General features: G+C 39.9%; 1 protein-coding gene across 1 annotated transcript in view; it reads left to right on the top strand.

Annotated features, from left to right (window-relative positions):
- CDYL2 (chromodomain Y like 2) overlaps nt 1-20,744 on the top strand; it is a 209,276-nt gene that overhangs the window by 761 nt on the left and 187,771 nt on the right. The gene's annotated exons all lie outside the window — the stretch shown is intronic.

Below are 20,744 nucleotides of genomic sequence, written 5' to 3'. Positions count from 1 at the left end.
TGCCGAGCCCGCGGCGGCGGCGGCGGCGGCGGCCGGAGGGTGGCGGGGGCCGGGCGCGCCTCCTGCCCGCCGCCCGCCGCCTCCCGCGGCGCCCGCGCCCGCTCCCTCTTTCTCTTTCTCTCGCACACACTCTCTTACTCCATCTACTTTGCGGCCTTGGAGGGGAAGGAGGAAGCCGGGCGGAGCCGGGGCGGGGGAGGTAGCGGTCCCGGGGAGGTGTTTCTCGCCCGACGAGCCGCCTCGAGTGCAGAAAGTACAGGTAAAAGTCGGCGCCGGACGTGCTGGGAATGCGGGGGGCCGCGCCGCGGCCGGTGGGGGTGTGTGGTTGGGGGTGCGCGGCCGGGCTGGGCCGGGGGCGCGGGGGAGGAGGGGACGGGCGATCGGAGCGGAGCCCGGCCGGGGTGAGGCGGGGTGCCGGGGGGGCTGCGAAGGGGACAGCTGGGTTGGGGTTCGGGGGGACACCCGCCAAACCGCTCCCCGGGGCCCCCGGGCCACCTCCCTCACCCACCACCTGCTGCCCCCGCACCGGCTCCGACGCCCTCCGGGCTCGGAGGGGGCGGCCCTTGCGGGTGTCGTGCTCCCTAGGAGCGAAAGGGGGCGCTGCAGAGGGCCCTGGGTGGGAGGAAACGTGGAAGTCTGAGGCGACGGGGACACAGGACACCGATGCGAGCCCTGCGCCCAGCACTCTCGTCACCCTCAGCGGATACCTGGCTCTAGGTCCACATGGGTAGTGACCAGCATTGGATACTCTCGTGTCTTCCCAAAAGTGGCGAAGGAAGCAATTAGTCTGGCATCTTTCAAACAATGAAGGGATACCCATGGTCTTTGGGGAGCAAGGGCTTAGAAACACAACTGTTTTGCTTTGGGTTTTCCACAAGTGGACAAAACAAGGAACAGAGGCCACTCCCCGGAGGGAATGGCCTCAGAGGTCTTGGCCGCCAAGACCAGGTTCAGGATAAAAAAGCAGAGACCAGGCGTCTTCAAACAGACGGGTTGCTGGGCCTCCAAGGAACCAGACGCGCGGGTGAGCTTGGACCTGCACTTCCCTGACAATAAATTGGTTAACACGACCTCTGGTTCTCAAGGCTTTGGACTCCATTGAGATGAGCACCCTGAAGGGGTGGAATTAGCCTTTTGCATAAGACATTGCAGGGTGATCCACCCACGACAGACTGCAGGGGTGATTCCTAAGAAGCCTTTTCCTCTAGGCCCTCGTGGGCAGTTGAAGCTTTTTCAGATGATGGGTTTGCGACTGGTGTGAGAGAAGAGGAATGGAGAACAGGCAAGTTAGCATCTTGGTCTCCTGTGTGACCAGGGTCTTGTGGACGATTCTGGAGTTGGGGAGGCCCAGGCCTTGACTGCTGGCCAGCAGGTTCAGGTGGGGTGGGTGGGAGACCTTAGAGCTCCTTGGAAGAATGATATATATACCTTGTCCTCTTCACTACTCTGTGGCCTTCCTCATCTCTATGCTAAGAGACAAGATGAAGTCGGATAGAGACCTGGTGAAGAACTTCAGCAGATGTGGCCAATGGATTACCCAAGTGCCTTGATCTATTTCAGGATGGTGGAACAATTCTGAAATGGAAAATTGAAGCACAGTAAAATAGAAGGTTGCGTTGAGCTTCCTGAAGTGTAACCGGCACTGTGGGGACATTGGCTAAAAGTAGATAATATTTAGGGGTGAAGCTGATCTTGTTGGAATCGTGGAGTTTTTTACCCATTGAGGTTGAGTCAGCTAAGAGCTGTTGACCTCGTGTGAGTGAAAAGTTGTATCTTGAAGGTGTTAAGAGGCTATACTAGGAGCCGTCAGTATTTCCCCGTTTAAAGTTTGGAACTTATGAACCTTCTGGGGATAATTTCTTGTTTAATGTTTATCTGCAACTGCCCTCCTTAACGCTGGTAATTGTAGTTGCCAGATGAGTCAGTTAAGAGGGGAGTTTTCACAATGGCCTTGAAACTATCTTAGCACCTCAAGAGTTTTCATAGAATTTCAATAAGCAGGACAATAAGCAGGGCCATGGTGTGGCAGTCTGTGATAGTAGGTAATTGTACTAGCTGGAGAATGGCTTTCCCGTGGCCGATTATTTGCATAGTCATTACTAAAGGGGCTAAATTGCATTACGAGAATATAACCAATGTCAACATTTTTATAGCCTGTGTCTACATTACATAACATATCCTGAAGAATTTAATTTATTGTTCAAATTTAGCTTTGAGAACAATTAAGAAGTACTAAGTGTACATTAGCCTATATATTTCTGACTGTAAAGTTGTTGTGTGGGTAAAAAGTAGGCTATTGATTTAAGAAAAAATATTGGAATATCCAGTATGTTGACTGGCCTTGAAAGGAAAAAAAAAGAAAACATTTCATTCTAAATAATTAGACCTGTTTATTACTTTAATTAAATATTATACTAAAGTGTACATAAAATGGTTTCTTGCGATCTTTACTCAAGAAACCACGTTTTTAGAGGGCTAAGAGTTCCTCCATTTGTAATTGATATATTTCACCTGTGTCTCTGCTGACATTATCTTTGACCTTTTATGGTGAAGTGTGATTTGGATTGTGGAGATTCTTCATCTTTTCTTTGGTGTTTTAGACAATTAAATTGTAAAGAGTGAACCTCCATGAAGCAGTTTTTAGGAATAGGTGCTGATTTTTAAAGACACCCGAAAATGAAAACTTTGTTTATGTAATAGACTCTTCAATCATAATGAAGAAATAAGGAATCAAGCTCAGGTTCCAGAATTTTGGATCTTGATAGATTGTTCTGCTTTGTTTCTCCTGTAAGAGAGTTCTCATTATCTTCTGGTGTATTGCAGCCATCAGTTATAGGAAGGTGATTTTAAATTTTGGGTTATGTCTTCGAGTCAGGTGTCTGTCAGGATCCAAAGTGAAATTTCTCATCGGGATGCCTTGGTCTGTATTCCGCTAAACATAGGGGCCATGGTGTGGCAGTCTGTGAGCCAGGTCTTGGCTGCATACACATTTTGCCTTGCCTCAATGGTAGGTAAGAAAAACGATTTGAACACTTTTAGATGGAGCATACAACCTCTAGCTTGTCCCTGTCCCCTTGCTCCCTATTAGCAAGCACCCAATCTCCTTAAATTATTCATCGGGCTCCAGTAGACAGAGTTTGCAGCCCCAGACTCTAGTCAGTCTTTTGCTTGGATGTGTGGGTGTCAGGAAGAAGTAATCAGTGGCATAGGCACTCAGCTTTCTTGTCTGTCTCTGGGTCTTTACCTGCTTGTACATTCAATTACTTGTTGACTGAATCAGTGAGCAGAAGACTGATTTAAGTATATCAAATACCTTGTGTGACCTTTGTTGTCCTTATGTGAGTGTTACAGTTTACTCTCTTTTCTTTCCCGAGCTCTTGGCCTCTTGATGGTGATAAAACCGTGGGTAGGGGTGGCTCAGTTCTCTCTCTCAAGGGAAGTGTCCACAGCTATCCAGTTTTTTGGGGATCCTTTTGGTTTGCGGTTGGTTGAATCCACAGATATGGAACCCATGGGTATGGAGGCCGACAGAATCTACACCTGGCATTCTGCAAAATCATGCACCACTAAGAATAACGGAGTATATGGGAAAAGCAAGATTGAGGCAGACCACTAAAGAGATGTGGAATGTTTTTAGCAAGTTGGTCCACCCTTTGCAGTGTCTACATTGAACTTTGCTTCCCTTTTGTCTCTGTGGATTGTACGGGGCATTTGCTTCTAAGAGAGACCATTTTATTGAAATTAAATCTGATCCAGCATGTAGCCTTCTTCATTTATCTGTATAAGGAGGAGTGTTTTCATTGCTGTTCTTGCAGTTTTGCCATGAGATCAACATAGTAGAAAGTATAGTGGTACTCGAAGCCACTAAATCAGTCACTACTCATGTTAAAGAAAGGCATTTGAGTGCATTTCCAGCTTTGTTCTGAGATCTTCACACATTGTTAAGTCTTTCTCTTTCCCTGTGATAGTGCTTACCTTGATTGCTGCAAAGTATTAACAAAGTAGAAAAAATAATATGTGAATCAAAACAGACATCCTTCCTCTATTTATCAATCACACCTGAGGTCATTCCTGTCAAAGAAATACATGTACTAGCAGAACTGATAGTCTGTGATACAACTTCTTGAATCTTTGTACCAGTATTCGAAGAGGCAGATATCTTCAGAGAAAATGTTATCAGTTAGATTGGATTGATTTTTTGGCATGTAGTGGACACCTGATGAATATGGAATGAGTATATGATTCTCCCACCTCTTGAAAGTTATTTTAAATTATTCCCTCTGGGCAGTCATCAGCTTATTTTCAAGTAGGCTTTTATGTCAGGTCACTCCTTAGTGCATGAGACAATTTCTTCAGGGGCTTAAGCTGTCCTAGTAAGGAGTTGATATGGCTCCTTGCAGCCCGGCCAGTTGCTAAGAAGTGGTTCAGGCCTGGTGATTATTGAAGATCTTTGTATTGGAGACATGCATTTACATTCCCAAGATTTGGATCCTTCTGTAGCTCTCGGATGGTGAAAATTCATCATCAGGTGTTGTTGAATTCATAACACCATCATACATTTGTTATTTCATATTTATAGACCACCAAATATATGCCGGGGACTTGGGGGGCAGTGATGATCACATCATCCTTGAGCCCAGTGGGAGATACAGTTAAGAAAACAAGTATTTTACAGTGCAGTGGGGAAAGTGTTAATAGGGGAAGATGGGGTTCTCCAGGAGCATGCTGAGGGGTGGGATATCAAAGAATGATCAGAGTTGTTTGAGAATATTTATTTTCTTTTCTGTTGTTGAAAGCAACTTATGTTCATTGTTGCATCTCTAAGAAATAAAAACAAAAAAGAAATACAATATCTAAGAACTATTGTTATATATTTAGTATTTAATTGATGTTGAATAAATACTCATGTGATATCTGAATTAATTAAAATGTTAGCTTTTTAGGGGTAGTTACAAAAGTGGGACTGGGTCTGTTTTCTGCAGATGTTTATGTAATTAAACCAAGTAGGGATATTGGGTACGTATTCTTTATAACCTATTTTATTTTCATGTAAGTATATATATAAAATCTATATAATGTAGATAAACATTTTATCAAATGCTAAAATATTTTGTGTTATGATTTTTAAATGACAAGTTAGTTTTCCCTTGAACGCACCATGTTTTCTGTCACGAATCCCCTGTTATTGGACATTTACATAGTTTCCACTTGTAAACCATTACAAATGATGTTATGAACATCCATAAGTACAATTATGTATTTGTATGCATATCTTATTATTTTCTTCAGCATAAATTCTGAGAAGTGAAATTGCTGTGTAAAGTTGATCCTTGAACAACACTTGGATTGGGGGCACTGGTCCCCCTTTGAAGTTGAAAATTCACATATAACTTTTGACTTCCCAGAAACTTAACTGCTAATAGCCTACCATTGACTGGAAGTCTTACTGATAACCTAAACAATTGGTGAGCATACATTTGTATGTTATATATATTATATGCTCTATTTTTACAATAAAGTAAGCTAAAGTAGAGAAAATTTTATTAAGAAAAATCCTAAGGAATAGAAAATATATTTTCCGTTCATTAAGTGGAAGTAGATAATAATAATAAAGGTCTTCATCTTCATTGCCTTCCCATTGAGTAGACTGAGGAAGAGGAAGGGTTGGCCTTGCTGTCTCAGGAATGGCAGAAGCGGAAGGAAAGGAAATCTACCTATAAATGACCTGCACAGGCTGGGCATGGTGGTTCTTGCTTGTAATCCCAGCACTGTGGGAGGCTGAGGCAGGCGGATAGCTTGAGCCCAGAAACTATAGACCAGCCTGGATAACATGGAGAAGCCCTATTTCTACTATAAAGATAGAAAAAGTTAGCTGGGCATAGGTGTTATGTGCCTGTAGTTCCAGATACTCAGGAGGCTAAGGTTGGGGGAATTGCTTGAGTCTGAGAGAAAGAGGTTGCAGTGAGCCAAGATCACACCACTGCACCCCAGCCTGGGTGACAGAGTAAGGCCCTGTCTCAAAAAAAACAAAAAACAAAACCTGCATAATTCAGACCTGTTTGTTCAAGGATCAACTGTAGTTTGATGAATGGGACCGTTTTTACATTTTTAATGCTGCTGATACATATTCCCAGATTGTCCTTCAGAAATGAACAGCGGATTAGGTTAAAGGAAGAGTAGAAGTAGAGCAACCAGTTAATGTGCTGTTTCCGTAATTGAAACAAGAGATGATGGTGGCTTGAACTAAGGGAATGGTAGTGGCAATGGAGAGGAATGGATGCAGTTGAAAGACTGAAAAAGAGTCAACACTTGGTATATCACTCAGGCTTATGTTTGGTGGCATATAATAGAAAATGTACAATAACAGTGGCTTAAACAAGATTTATTCTTTTACATGAAATGAAGTTTGGAGTTAGGCAGTAACAGGATTGATTGATACTATGTGCTCTGTCACATTCTCAGAGTACCAGTTACCCTGAAATAAAAGATATTTCTCTACTTTGTCATCTTCATCTGTCGCTTCTATCCTGAATGTCACTTGGTGGCTGTGGAACTCTACCTGTCTTTTTTGTAAGAGGTTACAGGAAGGATACAAGGGTAAAAGTTGAGTCTTCTCTCTTGGTGGAATGTCCATGGTGGCTTTGGAGCTCTATCTGTCTTTTTTGTGAGAGGTTGCAGGAAGGATACAAGGGTTGAAACTTGAGTCTTCTATCCATAAACAGTTGTCTGGAAGTTCCATACAATCCTGTTTTCTTCTGTTGGCCTCAAGATAATTATGTGGTTACACGTAGCAGAAAATGTAATTTTCAGCTGTAGTTTCCCCTCTCCTCCTCAAATAAAACTTGATTGATGGTATGTAGGGATGGGAGAAAGACAGGAGGTAAGGTACAATTTTTAGGCTTCCATTCCAGTCCATTTGGTGGATAGTGGAGCCAGGGATGAGCATTGGTTGAAGGGAGTGGATGCAGTGGAAAGGACAGGGAGTTTGGAGTGTTTGTTGAACATCCAGGTACAGATGTCCACAGCAGCAAGTCATGTGTGCCTGAAGCTCAGGAGCCCTATTTGGCATGGAGATAGAGATTGGGAATAATTAGTGTGTAGATTATAATTAAAGCCAAAGAACGGTGTGTAAACATGAGGAGGGGTCTTGTGATGGAAAAAGTGGACATTGTAGAGATAGAAGAAAGGAAATAAGATCAGATGTACAGAGGGTAGCAAGAGAGGTAGGAAAAGAAAGAGGTGTTGCTGGTATGGAAGGCAACAGAAAATTGCATTTTAAGGAAGAGGGGATGGTCAATAGTGTCCTTTGGAGTTAATAACCAGTAAGTCACTGGTAACCTTGGGGTGCATCTATTCCAGGCTGTTCCATGTAATGTGTTGGTGGGTCAGAGATGGCTTGATTGCAGTGTGATAAGTCGTCTGGGAGTCTGGGTCTTCTGGATTTAGAGACATCTTGGATGGACAACTCTTCTAAGAGTCTTGGATGTGACATCCAGGGTGACATGGGAGAATGGATTAGTTATCTCCACTTTCCTAGTTCTATACACTCTCTGCCCCTTTGAATGACATGGATAGCAAAAAATTGTGGTGTGGACTTTGGGTGACTGGATCTACGTGTTTAGAAGAGATGATTTTTCCATAAGCCCTACAAACCCATCTCCTGCTGACCTATAACAGATGTGTTTCATGTGTTCATTAATTTTAATTGGAAAAAGAGTAGAATATATATAATGTAGTCATACAAAACTTTGTTGCAGCAGCATTTAGTGAGGAGGGCAAAGGTGGAAAGAACACTGTGGTGCTATTGATAAGTCAATGTGCTGGTCAGTTTTATGTGTCAACCTGGCTGGCTCCAGTTGCCAGTTATTCAGTCAGAATCTAGGTGTTGCTGTGAAGGTCTTTTGTAGATGTGATTACAGGTCATAATCAGTTGACCTAATCAGGGAGATTATCCTAAATAGTCTTGATGGGCCTGACTCCATCCGTTGAAAGTCCTCAAAACTAGAATTGAGGCTTCCCTGAAGAACTAGAAGTTCCAGATGTGGACAGCAGCTTTAGCCTGTGCCCAAGTATTTTCACATGCTCTACCTGATGACCTAGCCTGTGGATTTTGGACTTGACCAGCCAGCCTCACAACTATGAAAGATAATTCCTCACATTAAATCACTTAATGTATGTATTCTAGTGATTCTGCTTCTCTGGTTGAATCCTGACTGATGCTGTTAGGGTTCTTGCCCACACTCCATCATTTGGTAATAGTGTATGGCTAGACAAGGCTCTTAATCTTTTGAACTTCTGCTATAAAATGAGATCTCTTCTAGTTTTGAAAACTCTTCTGATTCAGTCTATTACTTCTTCAAATAAATGCCTTGATTCCAGTAGCTACCATCGTCTTGCTTGTATGCATGTGTAATGAGGGGCAAGCATAGAGCCCTGGGTCTTAGACCAGCACTGGTAACTTTAAGAACTCAACCAAGCTTGGGTGTTCCATCACACTGGAGTGCTCAGGATGGCAAGCATGGGTGGTGCTGGACCTTGAGGAGAGGCCTATCCTGGGCCGGAAATTTCTCTGTCTGGAGTCAACCCCTGGCTCTGGTAGGTTGGTGAATGGTGGGGCTTGTGGAGTAATACTTCTTGATGTTGATCTACCCCTTCTTTTCCCGACCCTCAGTTTATTATCACGTGCCTATGTTGCCCAGTTAGCCTTAGCCATTGAATAGAAGCTGCTCCCTCCAAAGGTCACACCACTCCAGTGAAGGGCCCATTCATTGACCAGGTCTTTATAAAGCGATGGGTTCCTGAGAAGCCTTGCAGGGCTACTGATTTATTTTATATCCTAGTTTCTCTTATAAACGCTACTGCTGCCAAATTATTCCCATTTGACTCTAGTCACTCCATCTCTTCCAGAATTCTCATATTGATCGATCACCGCATTGATTTATAAGTGACTTACAGAAGTTTCAGCACAGAGACTTCAGGGATGCATTTGTGGGACTGGGGCCCTGGGCCACACTGTCATACCAGGAATTCCCCTACTGAGACGCCACTGCCCTCCCCTCAAATTCTTGATCAGGGAACTTTTCTCCTTGATTTTCATTATCCTGTCTTCCAGTCCAGTGTTCTTAAAATTATGTTATGAGGGACCTTACTAATAAGCTATGGGGACTTATATAAATGCCAGATTTGAATTTTATTTGAAAGTACTCATTTGTTTAATAGTCCGTCAGTCAAATTTTTATTGTATGTCAGCTATGTACCTAGAACTATGCTATGTACTAGGGCTGCACCATGAATGCCTTTAAAGCTGTCACTGGGAATGTCATAATTAAAAACTCAGCACTTGCATGTGGTTATATACCATATTTTTAATGCATTGAAGTTTTCTATATGTTAAAAGGTGCAGCCAGGTCAGTTTGTGTGTGTGTGTGTGTGTGTGTGTGTGTGTGTGTGTGTGTGTGTGTATGCATGTGAAGACCTCAGAATATGGTTTTTCTGTTATTTTTGACATGTATTGGAACTTCTGGTAAATACACTATTTCAGCAAGAGTAGTTCTTAAGTGTTCTCAGAAAGATTCAGGCCTATCCGTGTCTCCTCATATAAAATTAAACAAGCAAATACACTGTTACAGCACAGTCACCCCAGTCAATTAAATACCACTTAAGGTTCTGGAGGTGGTGGCTGGCGAATGTTCTAGACATGGTGTAATAATCAGTATGTGTTAACAGCAGAATGTGTAACACTTTGTATCATTATATTGTATAAAAGGTAGTGTTGGGGTTTATTGATAAGACCAGGTCCTACTTCTCCGACTCAAATTTGAGAGAAGGAATGGGGACAATATTGTGTGTTAGAGGTTTATCCGTGAAACAGACATTTCCTTCTCTTATTTCAAACTTCAGGATCAATTAGAATGAAGAATATCCTGAGACTACAAGACAAGATGGTCCAACCAAACCTGATACCAGTTATAATTACTTTCATGGCAAATCAAAGATTGTGTTTTTATTTACAAACAACCAAATGCACAAAGAAATTGACTGCTGAGACTGTTACAGGAAGGCAGCTAACACCTTCGGGCTTCATTAAAAAATTTTGCTATTCATGAAAACAGTCATTATTATTCTCATAAGTTAATGTATAGTATCATAAGCTAAAGTATCATAAGCGAAACTTAGGAAAGACATCTACACTATGAAATTATTGTATGTATCAATTTTTATGTATTAGGGATCCCGGAAACATTGACAGGGAAATGGTTCTATTGCTGAGCCCCACCGTGTTCTGCTAGACCCCAAGCTCTGTGAGGGCAGAGACCATGTCTGTATCATTCAAGGTTGTATTCCAAGCTTGTGGCACTTTTTGGGGTTGTAGTTTTTCAATAAATATTCATTGAATGAATGATTGAAAATGTTTGAAACCTGTGCTTCCAGGCCACCATGACCGTCTCTGCAGTGAACTTCATTGAATGCTTCCTATAAGGCATGAGTCCCTCTCTTTTCTAAGGACATTCTTTCAGATTGTCCTTGAAATTCATGTTTCCATTTTGTCTTCCACTAGACCTTCTATAGATTTATTAAGTAACAAAAGTCCCTTAAAGCAAATTGAAACATATAAGCCATTGTCCTTCATCACAGGTGATGACTTAATTAAGAGTGGCCATTTGCTTCCACCATTTGCACCTTTGCCTCTCTACTCTAGCCTCAGTGGCTAGCCTAGTTTGACAGATACCATTCATTTTGGATTGGGTTACCTGGAGAAGGACTCTGGAATGGAGAATTGTATCCAGAGGGTTTACTGAAGAGTGCTCTTGGGAGACACACTTTGTAAGGAAATGTGGGAGGCAGGCTAGGACAGATGGTGAAGCTGCTCTGCAATGAGGTTACAACCAAGGTCTCAGCTGATCCCGTGGGCAGCTCTGGAGCTGTGATGGCCCTTCAGAAATGTCCTACATTGAGGCAAGGGAACTGGGCCCTCACATTCCTGCATCAGCCGGTCATTGCTGATAGGCTATTCCATGCGAAGGGGTGTAGACTTGGGCAGGGCATTTACCTGTGGCAGAGGGCAGTTTCATTTGAAGGACACATCTGTGAGCTTTTAGCAGCAGCGATATTCCTAGCAGCTGTGGGGATGGGCTTATCGACATCTGGGTGGAGTATCACATTATCCATGACAGCATCCCTTCTTGCCCTTTACTGATGGGTGAATTTTCGGCTTTGGATCCCCCACAACACATGCCTGTCACCTTGGTTGTACTTTTGGTTGTTGGTGCTTCTCTTGAAGACATCATTGTCATTTGCAGCTTTTTGTGGCAGCCTGGGTGTGAGAACTGCTAAACTGGCTGTGTGTTAGGAGCATGCTTATGGTTCCTTTGACTCCCCATGCATCACACAGCACAGGATCATGTATAGGTAAATATTTCAGAGGCTGTCACTTCTTTGGGTTGCCACCCCTTGTTCTTGAAATGTTTTCCTGGAATGGTCCTCCACTTCTCAGTTGTCTTTGTGTCCTCATCTCCTGCTGCCTGTTCCTAAACATTACAGTTTCTCATGGTTTTGTCCCAGGGTTCTTCTGTTCTCTCACTGTACTGTAGTGATTGTATGGGTCATTGCCAAGTCTTTGACATTCGCCTGGATTTTTCTTCTGAGCTCTGGAACTATCCATCTAACTCCACCTGGGGTCCTAAAACTCAAAATATCAGAAATTGAACTTAGGATCTTCCTTCTGGATTCCTAGCCTCAGTAGTACCCTTGTCCACCTGTTCTCAGGGTAGAAGTGCAGCCTCCTTGGTTTTGCCCAGACATCATGTGTGTTTATTGAATCAGCATCCTGCATATTTCTTGACTCCATCCTTTTCTCTTAATATTTACCCTCACCACTTTAATTCAGGAGACAGATCCCATTGCTTGGGTCATTCTAGTACCTCTCAGCTGATATTTCTGCATCTAGCCCTTCCTACTCCCATTTTCCTCTGGACTGTACTCACGGGTCTTTCTACAATGTCTGTTTTATTATGTATCTTTCCTGATTAAATGCCTTTAAGTGATACATAAGATTTTTGTGGCTTGACTCCTTCTCACCCCCTCCTGTTTCTCTACTTAAGGCATGTATTCAATCCAGAGAAATCTGTTTTCAGTTGCTTGAATGTTCCATGCTCTCTCCTTTAATCATATCCTTCCAAATGACTGGGACACTCTCCATTACCAATCCTTGTCACATTTTTGCTTGTTTAATTCCTACTTGTACTTCAGATCTCAGCTTATGTGTTATTCTTGGCAAAGCCTCCTCTACTTATCAGGAGATTGCTGCCCTTTCCTTGGGCTCCTATAGAACCCTTTTCTTCTCTCATTATAGCACTCAGCTGAATATGTAGTAGTGTCTTATTCTCTAAATCTCCCACTACATTGTAAGCTTTGTGAGGGCAGTGATTCTGTCTTGTTCCATCTGTAGCACCTAGCACAGCACACGACTCAAAAACCAATCTGTTTAATGAAAGAATTAATATATTCAATCTTTCATTTATATGAAAGTTGGAATAGTCTCAAATATCTCCGTAGTCTGTTTGGTCTGATACTTAAAGGCGTTTTCAATCTTTCAGGTTTCTTTAATTCTTGAATGTGTCTCCTATGTCTTTATGGATCAAATAATGGGACATTCCTATAAGACAAACTCACTGAAAGCATCCAGCTTTGTATTATCCATACAGATAATATAGTTTTGTATTCAGACAATTGCTGAATCCTGGATTTGGTGGAAATCTTGGATGTTGGATGAGAGTTTTGAAGTCGTCTGTTTAGTCTTTCACTAAGATCTCTAACAGGTGATCAAAAGTGAGGGCCTCATTTACTTTGCTGAAGGAGACAAATGCTTAAGATGCTAAAACTGGTTATTTGCCTTCACTGAAATCTGAGTGTGTTGGACATGAGACAGAGACTGTATCTTCCTGGAGTCTTCTGGAGCATCTCCTTGAAAATCTTGACGTCATTATTGCTTTCTTATGCAGGATTCAGCAGAGGACAGCAGGAAGGCCCAGCACAGCTTTGAGTCTTGTTTAGCTCTCTTGGTGATCAAGCATGGGGCCAAGACCTACCCCACTGACTGACATCACAGGCCTTGACATTATGGGGAGCACCTGATAGCTAAACTTTTCCTGGAAATCCAAACTCATCTGTGTACTGTTGGAAGTCAGATCAAGTAATAGATTCCAAAGCACCTGTTACTTTAAGAAGGCAGGATAAAATTTGAATGTCTTGATATTTACATTGCTAATTTGCTTGTCTGTATTGCCACCTAAAACCACATTCACTTTGAGGAATATGGTGTATACAATAGCTGTGAAGCAGACTTTGATAAGATCATGTATTTAATAGAGGAAGGGAGCCACGCAATGGCTGCCTTTAGGATGCAAAAACATATGGACCTTCTTCAAACTGTAAACCTATTTTTTTCTCTTAATTGCTATATATTTTGGTGCTGTGTAGACAAAGATTGTTTTTATACCTTGATTATCAAACATGGCAGAGATGGCAAAGTCTTTAATATCTTAGGTATTTCTTTGTTTTATTACCAACCCCTTGGGACTTGTATAGCCATGTCTACGGTATTGGCTTTTTGGGATGCTGGTGTAAGACCTGTTAGCTTATTGACTTAATGAATTGCTGTGTTATCTCTTGCAGTAAGCTAATCTCTGATCCTAGGTGTTGCATAACAAGGTTGTTGATGTGATACTTATTATTTTTCTTAAATATGCTTCATAATGGTAAAAACCAGTCATAATAGCATTTGTTATTATTTGATTTTATTTTAGATTTTGGGGTGCATGTGCTTGTTTGTTACATAGGTATTATATGTGTAATGGTGGAAGCTGGGTTTCTACTCTACCCACCATATTATACCCAGTAGGTAATTTTTCAACCCTCACCCACCTCACATCTTTTTCCCCTCTTAGAATCCCCAGAGTCTGTTTTCATCACCGTTATATCCAAGTGTACCCTTTGTTTATTTCTCTTTTACAAGTGAGAACATACAATATTTGATTTTCTGCTTGTGTATTAGTTCGTTTAGGATAATGGCTTCAACTCCATCCATGTTAACTGAGAAGGACATGATTTCATTCTTTTTTAAATGGCTGCATAATAATCCATGGACATTTTCTTTATCCAGTCAATAGGTGATAGACACTTAGATTGGTTTCATAACTTTGCTGTTAAAACAGTGCTGTGATGAACATAGAAGTGCAAATGTCTTTTTAATGTAATGATTTATTTTCCTTTGAGTTAGATACCCAGTAATGGGATTGCTGGGTTGAAAGGTAGTTCTATTTGTAGCTGTTTGAGATATCTCCATACTGTTTTCCATAGAGGTTGAGCTAATTTACATTCCCACCAACAGTGTATGAGTGTTCCCTTTTCTCTGCAACCAAGCCGACATCTGTTGTTTTTTGACTTTTTGATAAAAGCCATTCCGACTAGTGTAAGATGATATCTCATTGTGATTTTAATTTGAATTCTCTGATGATTAGTGATGTTGAGCATTTAAAAAATTTTTTTTGGCCATTCGTATGTCTTCTTTTGAGAAATGTCTGGTCATGTCCTTTGCCCAGTTTTTAATGGTTGAAAACAAATGAACGAAACAGTCACAGTTTGTTTTTTTCTTGTTGAGTTTTTTTGAGTTCTTTGTAAATTCTGGGTATTAGTCCATTGTTAGGGACATAATAAAAACAGTAATAACAGCGTTTAGGGTTTACTATGTGCCAGACACCATGGTAAATTCTCCACATGTATGTTATCATCTAATCCTTCTATGAGATGGGTAGCAGAATTATCTCCATTTTATAATTCAAAAATTAACTCACAGCCACCAGACGGTAGAAACAACATTTAAACCAGTCATCCTAAGTGCCTCTAATCATCTCTTGATAAATTAAAAAATGCATGTGATTTTCCTTCTAACTTCCCTCCTTTTGTTAGTAGGTGATACTTCTATCATAGCCCTGTCTTGTAACTGTACTTTCCACAGAATCCCAGGTATAGGTCAACGAGTGTTACACTAAGAATAAGAAAAGGAAGAAGAAAATCTTCCTGGTTTTCCATGCTTATGGCACAAAAAACCATGTGTCTGTTGTATTGTTCAAGAGAGGGATTAAACAGGGCGGCTTTAGTGTTGGTATGTAAAGGACTTCCTGTCAATGAGTTAATCAGGATGGGAAAGCATCTCTTTGAGTTTGAATGGATGTTTGTCAACACTACTTAAAGCCATGTTGCATCACAAAAAGTGATGTCTCTGTCCATCTTAGTAATTGTGATGGTGGAAACCATTTCATTCTTGGTCTTGGTGTTGATTGGCTTTTACTCAACTTTAGCAGTGAGAAGACACTGGTTTTGAGAGCAGTTGCTAACGTTTCTTGGTCAGTCTAATTTTGTCCTTTTAGCGTATTTATGAGCCTCAGTGCATTTCTTTCATGTGCTTTTTTCCCCTTTTTCTTTCATTTGGCACGGTGCTTGCATTCCTTCATGGTTGGAATTGGCAGGATAGTGTTTTTGAAACTTTTCCTTTACTACCATGTACTGTGCTTAAATGTGGTACCTGGTGGACAGTGATGACTTGATTATATGGCTTTGTATTCAGAATACCTATAGACTTCCCATGGGTAAGGCAGATAACCCCAGATTCTAGCAAATGTGTCTGCATGCTTGGCATTAAAAAATATTAACAGAGCATAGACATTACTGATCTTTACTAAAATTAAGATAATATGTTCAAGTAAGTAGAACCATTTATTTAAATAGGTAAAGAAATACAAAGGACTAGAAAGAGATACATGAAATGGCTTTTCACCACCTGAGTGACAAGCAGTAAAATACTGATGGTAATTTACCGGTATAGTTTTCTGTAAGAAACTCAACTGGAATAGAGTGGAAAACTGAGATACGAGATCACACACACACACACACACACACACACACACACACACACGGGGCGGGGGGGTGGCAGAGAGAGAGAGGAGAGAGAGACTGAGAGAGAGGAAAAAGAGAATGAATATACTTTATATCTGTCCTAGGTGGTTTCACAATGAATTTTCTAGGTGACCTGACATTTCTGTTGATTTTAATCAGGAGTCTCAGAGGTCAGAATGTCTTAGATGTTGTCTAGTGTAATTTCTCCCCCAGCATATGTATCCTTAGGTTTACCCAGTACCTCCTAGGAAACTCCCTAAGGAAGGGGGTCCTCTGCTGTGAAGGGTAGCCTCTTCCATTTTAGCATGCAAGTGCTGGCTGTTGGAAGTGCTTTGGTGTAAAGTGAGCCAAAGTCTGTCTTCTTGTGCAGTTTCTACCTGTGGAACAATGAATTCAGTCCCCAAGACTTCTCAGTTCCATTTCCTGGCTGGCTTCATTTCCTCTGCTGACGTCCTAGTTCAAGGCACCCATTTCTTTCTTCTGGAAGAAACAATAGTCTATTAACTAGACTCCAACATTTCTTCTTTGTCACCTTCTATTCCTGCAGTGTATCTAAAGTGACTGCTTGGAAAGGTAATTCTGAGCATGTCACTTTCTCCCAAAGTCTTCAGTAGTCTCCCATCATTCTTGGACAAAAGTCCTAAATACTAATGATCTAGCCCTTGCTTACCTCTCCAGGCCTGGCCAATAGCACTCCCCCTTCTCTTCTTTGTGTTACCAAATGTACTGACTCTTTTTAGTTCATGCAAATGTTCTTTGCTTCACGACCTTTTCTCAGGCCCTGACTGGTTACCTCTCACCCTTTTGAGCTCTAAAGTTGTTTCACTAAGGCGGCCTCCCTGACCCCCAGACCAGAATAGACCTCCTTGTGACATGTTCTCAGGGCAGCCCATGCTTCTCTCCAGCATTGATCATTGTAATCACTCAATTGTTTTTGTACTATTTAAGGACTACATACTTGAAGGCAGACTCACATCTGTCTTGGACAGTGCTGCATCCTCAGTACCTAGGGCGTTAAGAGGTCTTTCGAGTACCCAGAAAGATCTGCGCTGCTAGAAATGCAGACCGTTTTCCTTCAGGTTAAGCAACACTATATTTTCTTTCCTGCTCTTATCCTGATATGTTTCTTAACTATTTCCCCTCCTGGCTTTCTCTCATGGTTGATCTCGAAACTATTTAAGATCCCACTTTAAATGTATTACTGAGAATAATTCTCGGCTCGTCAGCAAAGTTCACTTCTCATAATTTGGACACTATACTTTTAGTTAATTTAGTCTCATGAAAAACCAGAGCCTAAATTGCAGAACAAATATTTTTTTAAAATAACATGAATGACAACAGTTGTCTTAGAACTTCTGGATAATGGGCAAAGTGGTACTCAGAGGAATATTCATAACCTTAAATATGTCTATTAAAAACAAAGAAGAATAAATTCAGCATTCATTTCAAGAAGTTAGAAAGAGAACAACAAAATGAAAGGAAACCATAAAGAAGGAATAAGTTAAATGAAAGCAAAAATATTAAGAAAGTAAAAAAGGGAAAAATAGTATAATAGGTGTATTAATGGTTGTATTAGCATTTTTGATGTCAAAAGTACTTATATATATTTACTACTTTTATTGTGGTAAAATATATAGAGTATAACATAGTATTTTCCATTTTACTCATTTTAAATGTACATTTCAGTGGCATTTAGTACTTTCACAATGTTCCTAGTTCTAGAACATTTTTAATGTTCATTTTTTATGTGGCAGAAACCACATGACTATTAAGTATGACTTGCTATTTTCGCAGCCCTCAGCAATCATTCATCTGTTTTCTGTGTCTGTAGCTTTTGCCTATTTTGGATATTTCATAAAAATGGAATCATATAATATACAGCCTTTTCTATTTGGCTTTTTAAAACTTAACATAATGTTTTTGAGGTTCAGCCATGTTGTAGCATGTAATCAGCCATGTTGTAGCTTGCATTACATGTTTTTATACTATTTATACTGTTTGCATTACATGCATGTAGCATGTAATCTGACTCATATTAAATCAGAGTTCTGATTTTCTCCTTTTTATGGCTGAATATTTCATGCTATTGTGTATATACCACATGTTGTTTATGTTTTCATCTGTTGCTGGACACAGGTTGTTTCCACTTTTCCATTATTGTGGATCTGCATATTGGCTGACAAGTATCTGTTTGAATCCCTGATTTCAGTTCTTTTGACTGTATAGGTAGGAGTGATTGCTGAGTTACACAGTAATTCAATTTTTAACTTTTTAAGAAACTTTCAAATCATTTTCCATTAGACATCCTCACCAGCAATGTATGAGGATTTTAGTTTACATCCTTGCCAACACTTGTTATTTAATTTTATTTTTTATAGCCATTGTAATTGTTGTAAAACGGTATCTCATTGTAGTTTTGATTGCATTTCCCTAAGTAACTAATGATGTTGAACATCTTTTTATGTGCTTATTAGCCATCTGTATGTGTTCTTTGGAGAAATACCTATTCAAGTTCTTTGTCCAGTTTTGAATTGAGTTGTTCATTTTTTTGTTGTTGAATTGTTGAGTTTCAGATATATGACATGAAAATATTTTCTTCCATCCTGTGGGTTGTCTTTTCATTCTCTTAAAAATGTCCTTTGATGCACACAAATTGTAATTTTAAGGAATTCTACTGTATCTGTGTTTTCTTTTGTGTTTAAGTTTGGTGTCAAACTTAAGGCAGATCTTCCAGTACTGTGTTAAACAGAAGTGGAGAAAAAGGTCATCATTGTCTTATTCCTGATTTTAGGAGAAAAGCTATTAGGCTTTTACCTGAATATGGTGTTAGCTATGAGTTTTCATAATTATCTTTTATGATGTTGAGAATTTCATTTTATGCCTAGTTTTCCAGAAATGTATTTTTAATCATAAAGGGGTGTTGAATTTTTCAGATGCCTTTTCTCTGTCAGTTGTGATGATCAGGTATTTTTTCCACCATTCTACTGATGTGACATAATAGACTTACTGTATTGATTTTTGTGTATTGGCCTAACGTTGCATTCCTGGGATAAATTCCTCTTGGTCATGGTGTGTGGTCCTTTTAGCATACTGCTGAATTTGGTTTCCTAGTATTTTGTTGAGAATTTTTTGCATCTATATTCTCAGGGATATTGGCCTGTATTTTTTTTTTTTTCTTATGTTTTTGGCTTTGGTATCAGGTTAGTGCTGGCCTGATATAATTTTGGAAGTATACCCTCTCCTTTAGCTTTTTGGAAGACTTTAAGAAGAATTGGTGCTAATTCTTTATATGTTTGGTAGAATCATCAGTGAAGTCTTGGTCTTGGCCTTGTCTTCATTGGGGGGCTTCAATCTGTTACTGATTCAATGTCCTTACATGTTATAGGTCTATTCAGATTTTCTATTCATTTTAGAGTCTGCTTTGGTAGGTTTCCCATTTCAAGTAGGTTATACAGTTTGTTGGTTTACAATTATTTATAGCATTTTAAAATAATTCTTTTTATTTCTGTAAAGCCTGTAGTAATTTCTCTTTTTGCATATCTCTTTGAGTCTTCTTCGTTTTTCTTTTGTCAGTCTAGTGAAAGATTTATTAATTTTGTTGGTCTTTCCAAAGAACAGACTTTGGTTTCTTTGATTTTCTATATTGTTTTTATATTATCTACTTTATCTACTCTAATCTTTATTATTTTCTTCTTTCTACAAGCTTTTGGTTTAATTTGCTCTTTTTAAAAATTTACTCAAGATATGCAGTTAGGTTATTGATGTCTTTTTTCCTTTTTTAATGTAGGTGTTTACAGCTATAAGTGTTCTCTGAGCACTGCTTTCACTGTATTTCATAAACATTGCAGTATTAGCATGTTTTGTTTTCTTTTGTCTCAAGATATTTTTTAAGTTACCCTGTGATTTTTTTCTTGGACCCATTGGTTGTTTTAATAGAGTACCATTTATTTTCCACATATTTGTAAGTTATACAGTTTTCCTTCTATTATTAATTTCTAGCTTATCTCATGGTGGCCAGAAAAGGCACTTTGTATGATTTCCTTTTTTTTTCCTCAAATTTAAAAAATTTATTAAAGCCTGTCTTGTGGCCCAACATGTGGTCTATTCAGGAGAATATACAGTGTGCACTTGAGAAGAACGTATGTTCTGCTGTTGTTGGGTGAGATGTTCTGTATGTATTTGTTAGGTCTAATTGGTTTACAGCGTTCTTCAAGTCATCTGTTTTCGTATTGTTTTGTCTGTTGTTGAATATGAGATACTGAAGTCTCAAACCATTGTGGAATGGTCTATGTCTCTCTTCTGTTTTGTCAGTTTTTTTCTTCATATATTTTGTTGTCTCTGTTGCTAGGTGCACATATGTTTATAGTTACTATATATACTTGATGGATTGAACAATATTAGTATTTTAAAAAATAATTTTGTTATTTGGTGCAGTTATAGGAATCTTGAAGTCAGCTAGAACGTCCAGACTTTTCACACAACAGTTCCCAGTAAAGTATGTGGGGCCTTTTTTTTTTTTTTTAGCATGTTCTTTTCTTTGGTTTTTTTGATGTGATGTGTATTGTATAATGACTTATGTTAAATCTCACTCTGCCACTTTTAGCCTATTGAAGTTATTTTGGAAACCTGATTCAATCCTTTTTCCTTTTTACAGGTGCTTTTTATTTCTGAGCTTTAACATAGGTAACATAGAAAAGTGTTTCGGACAAAGAAAGTATCAAGCATGAAATAGGATAAGTTAAGACATCACAAAGCTTGCTGTCCTTACTGAGATTTAGCCATTTTTCTTG

Source organism: Sapajus apella, unplaced genomic scaffold (assembly GCF_009761245.1).
Source record: "Sapajus apella isolate SASKATOON/1434 unplaced genomic scaffold, GSC_monkey_1.0 scaffold15, whole genome shotgun sequence".
NCBI lineage: Eukaryota > Metazoa > Chordata > Mammalia > Primates > Cebidae > Sapajus > Sapajus apella.
The sequence above is the reverse complement of the archived record's forward strand: the minus strand, read 5'-3'. Positions and strand labels throughout refer to the sequence as shown.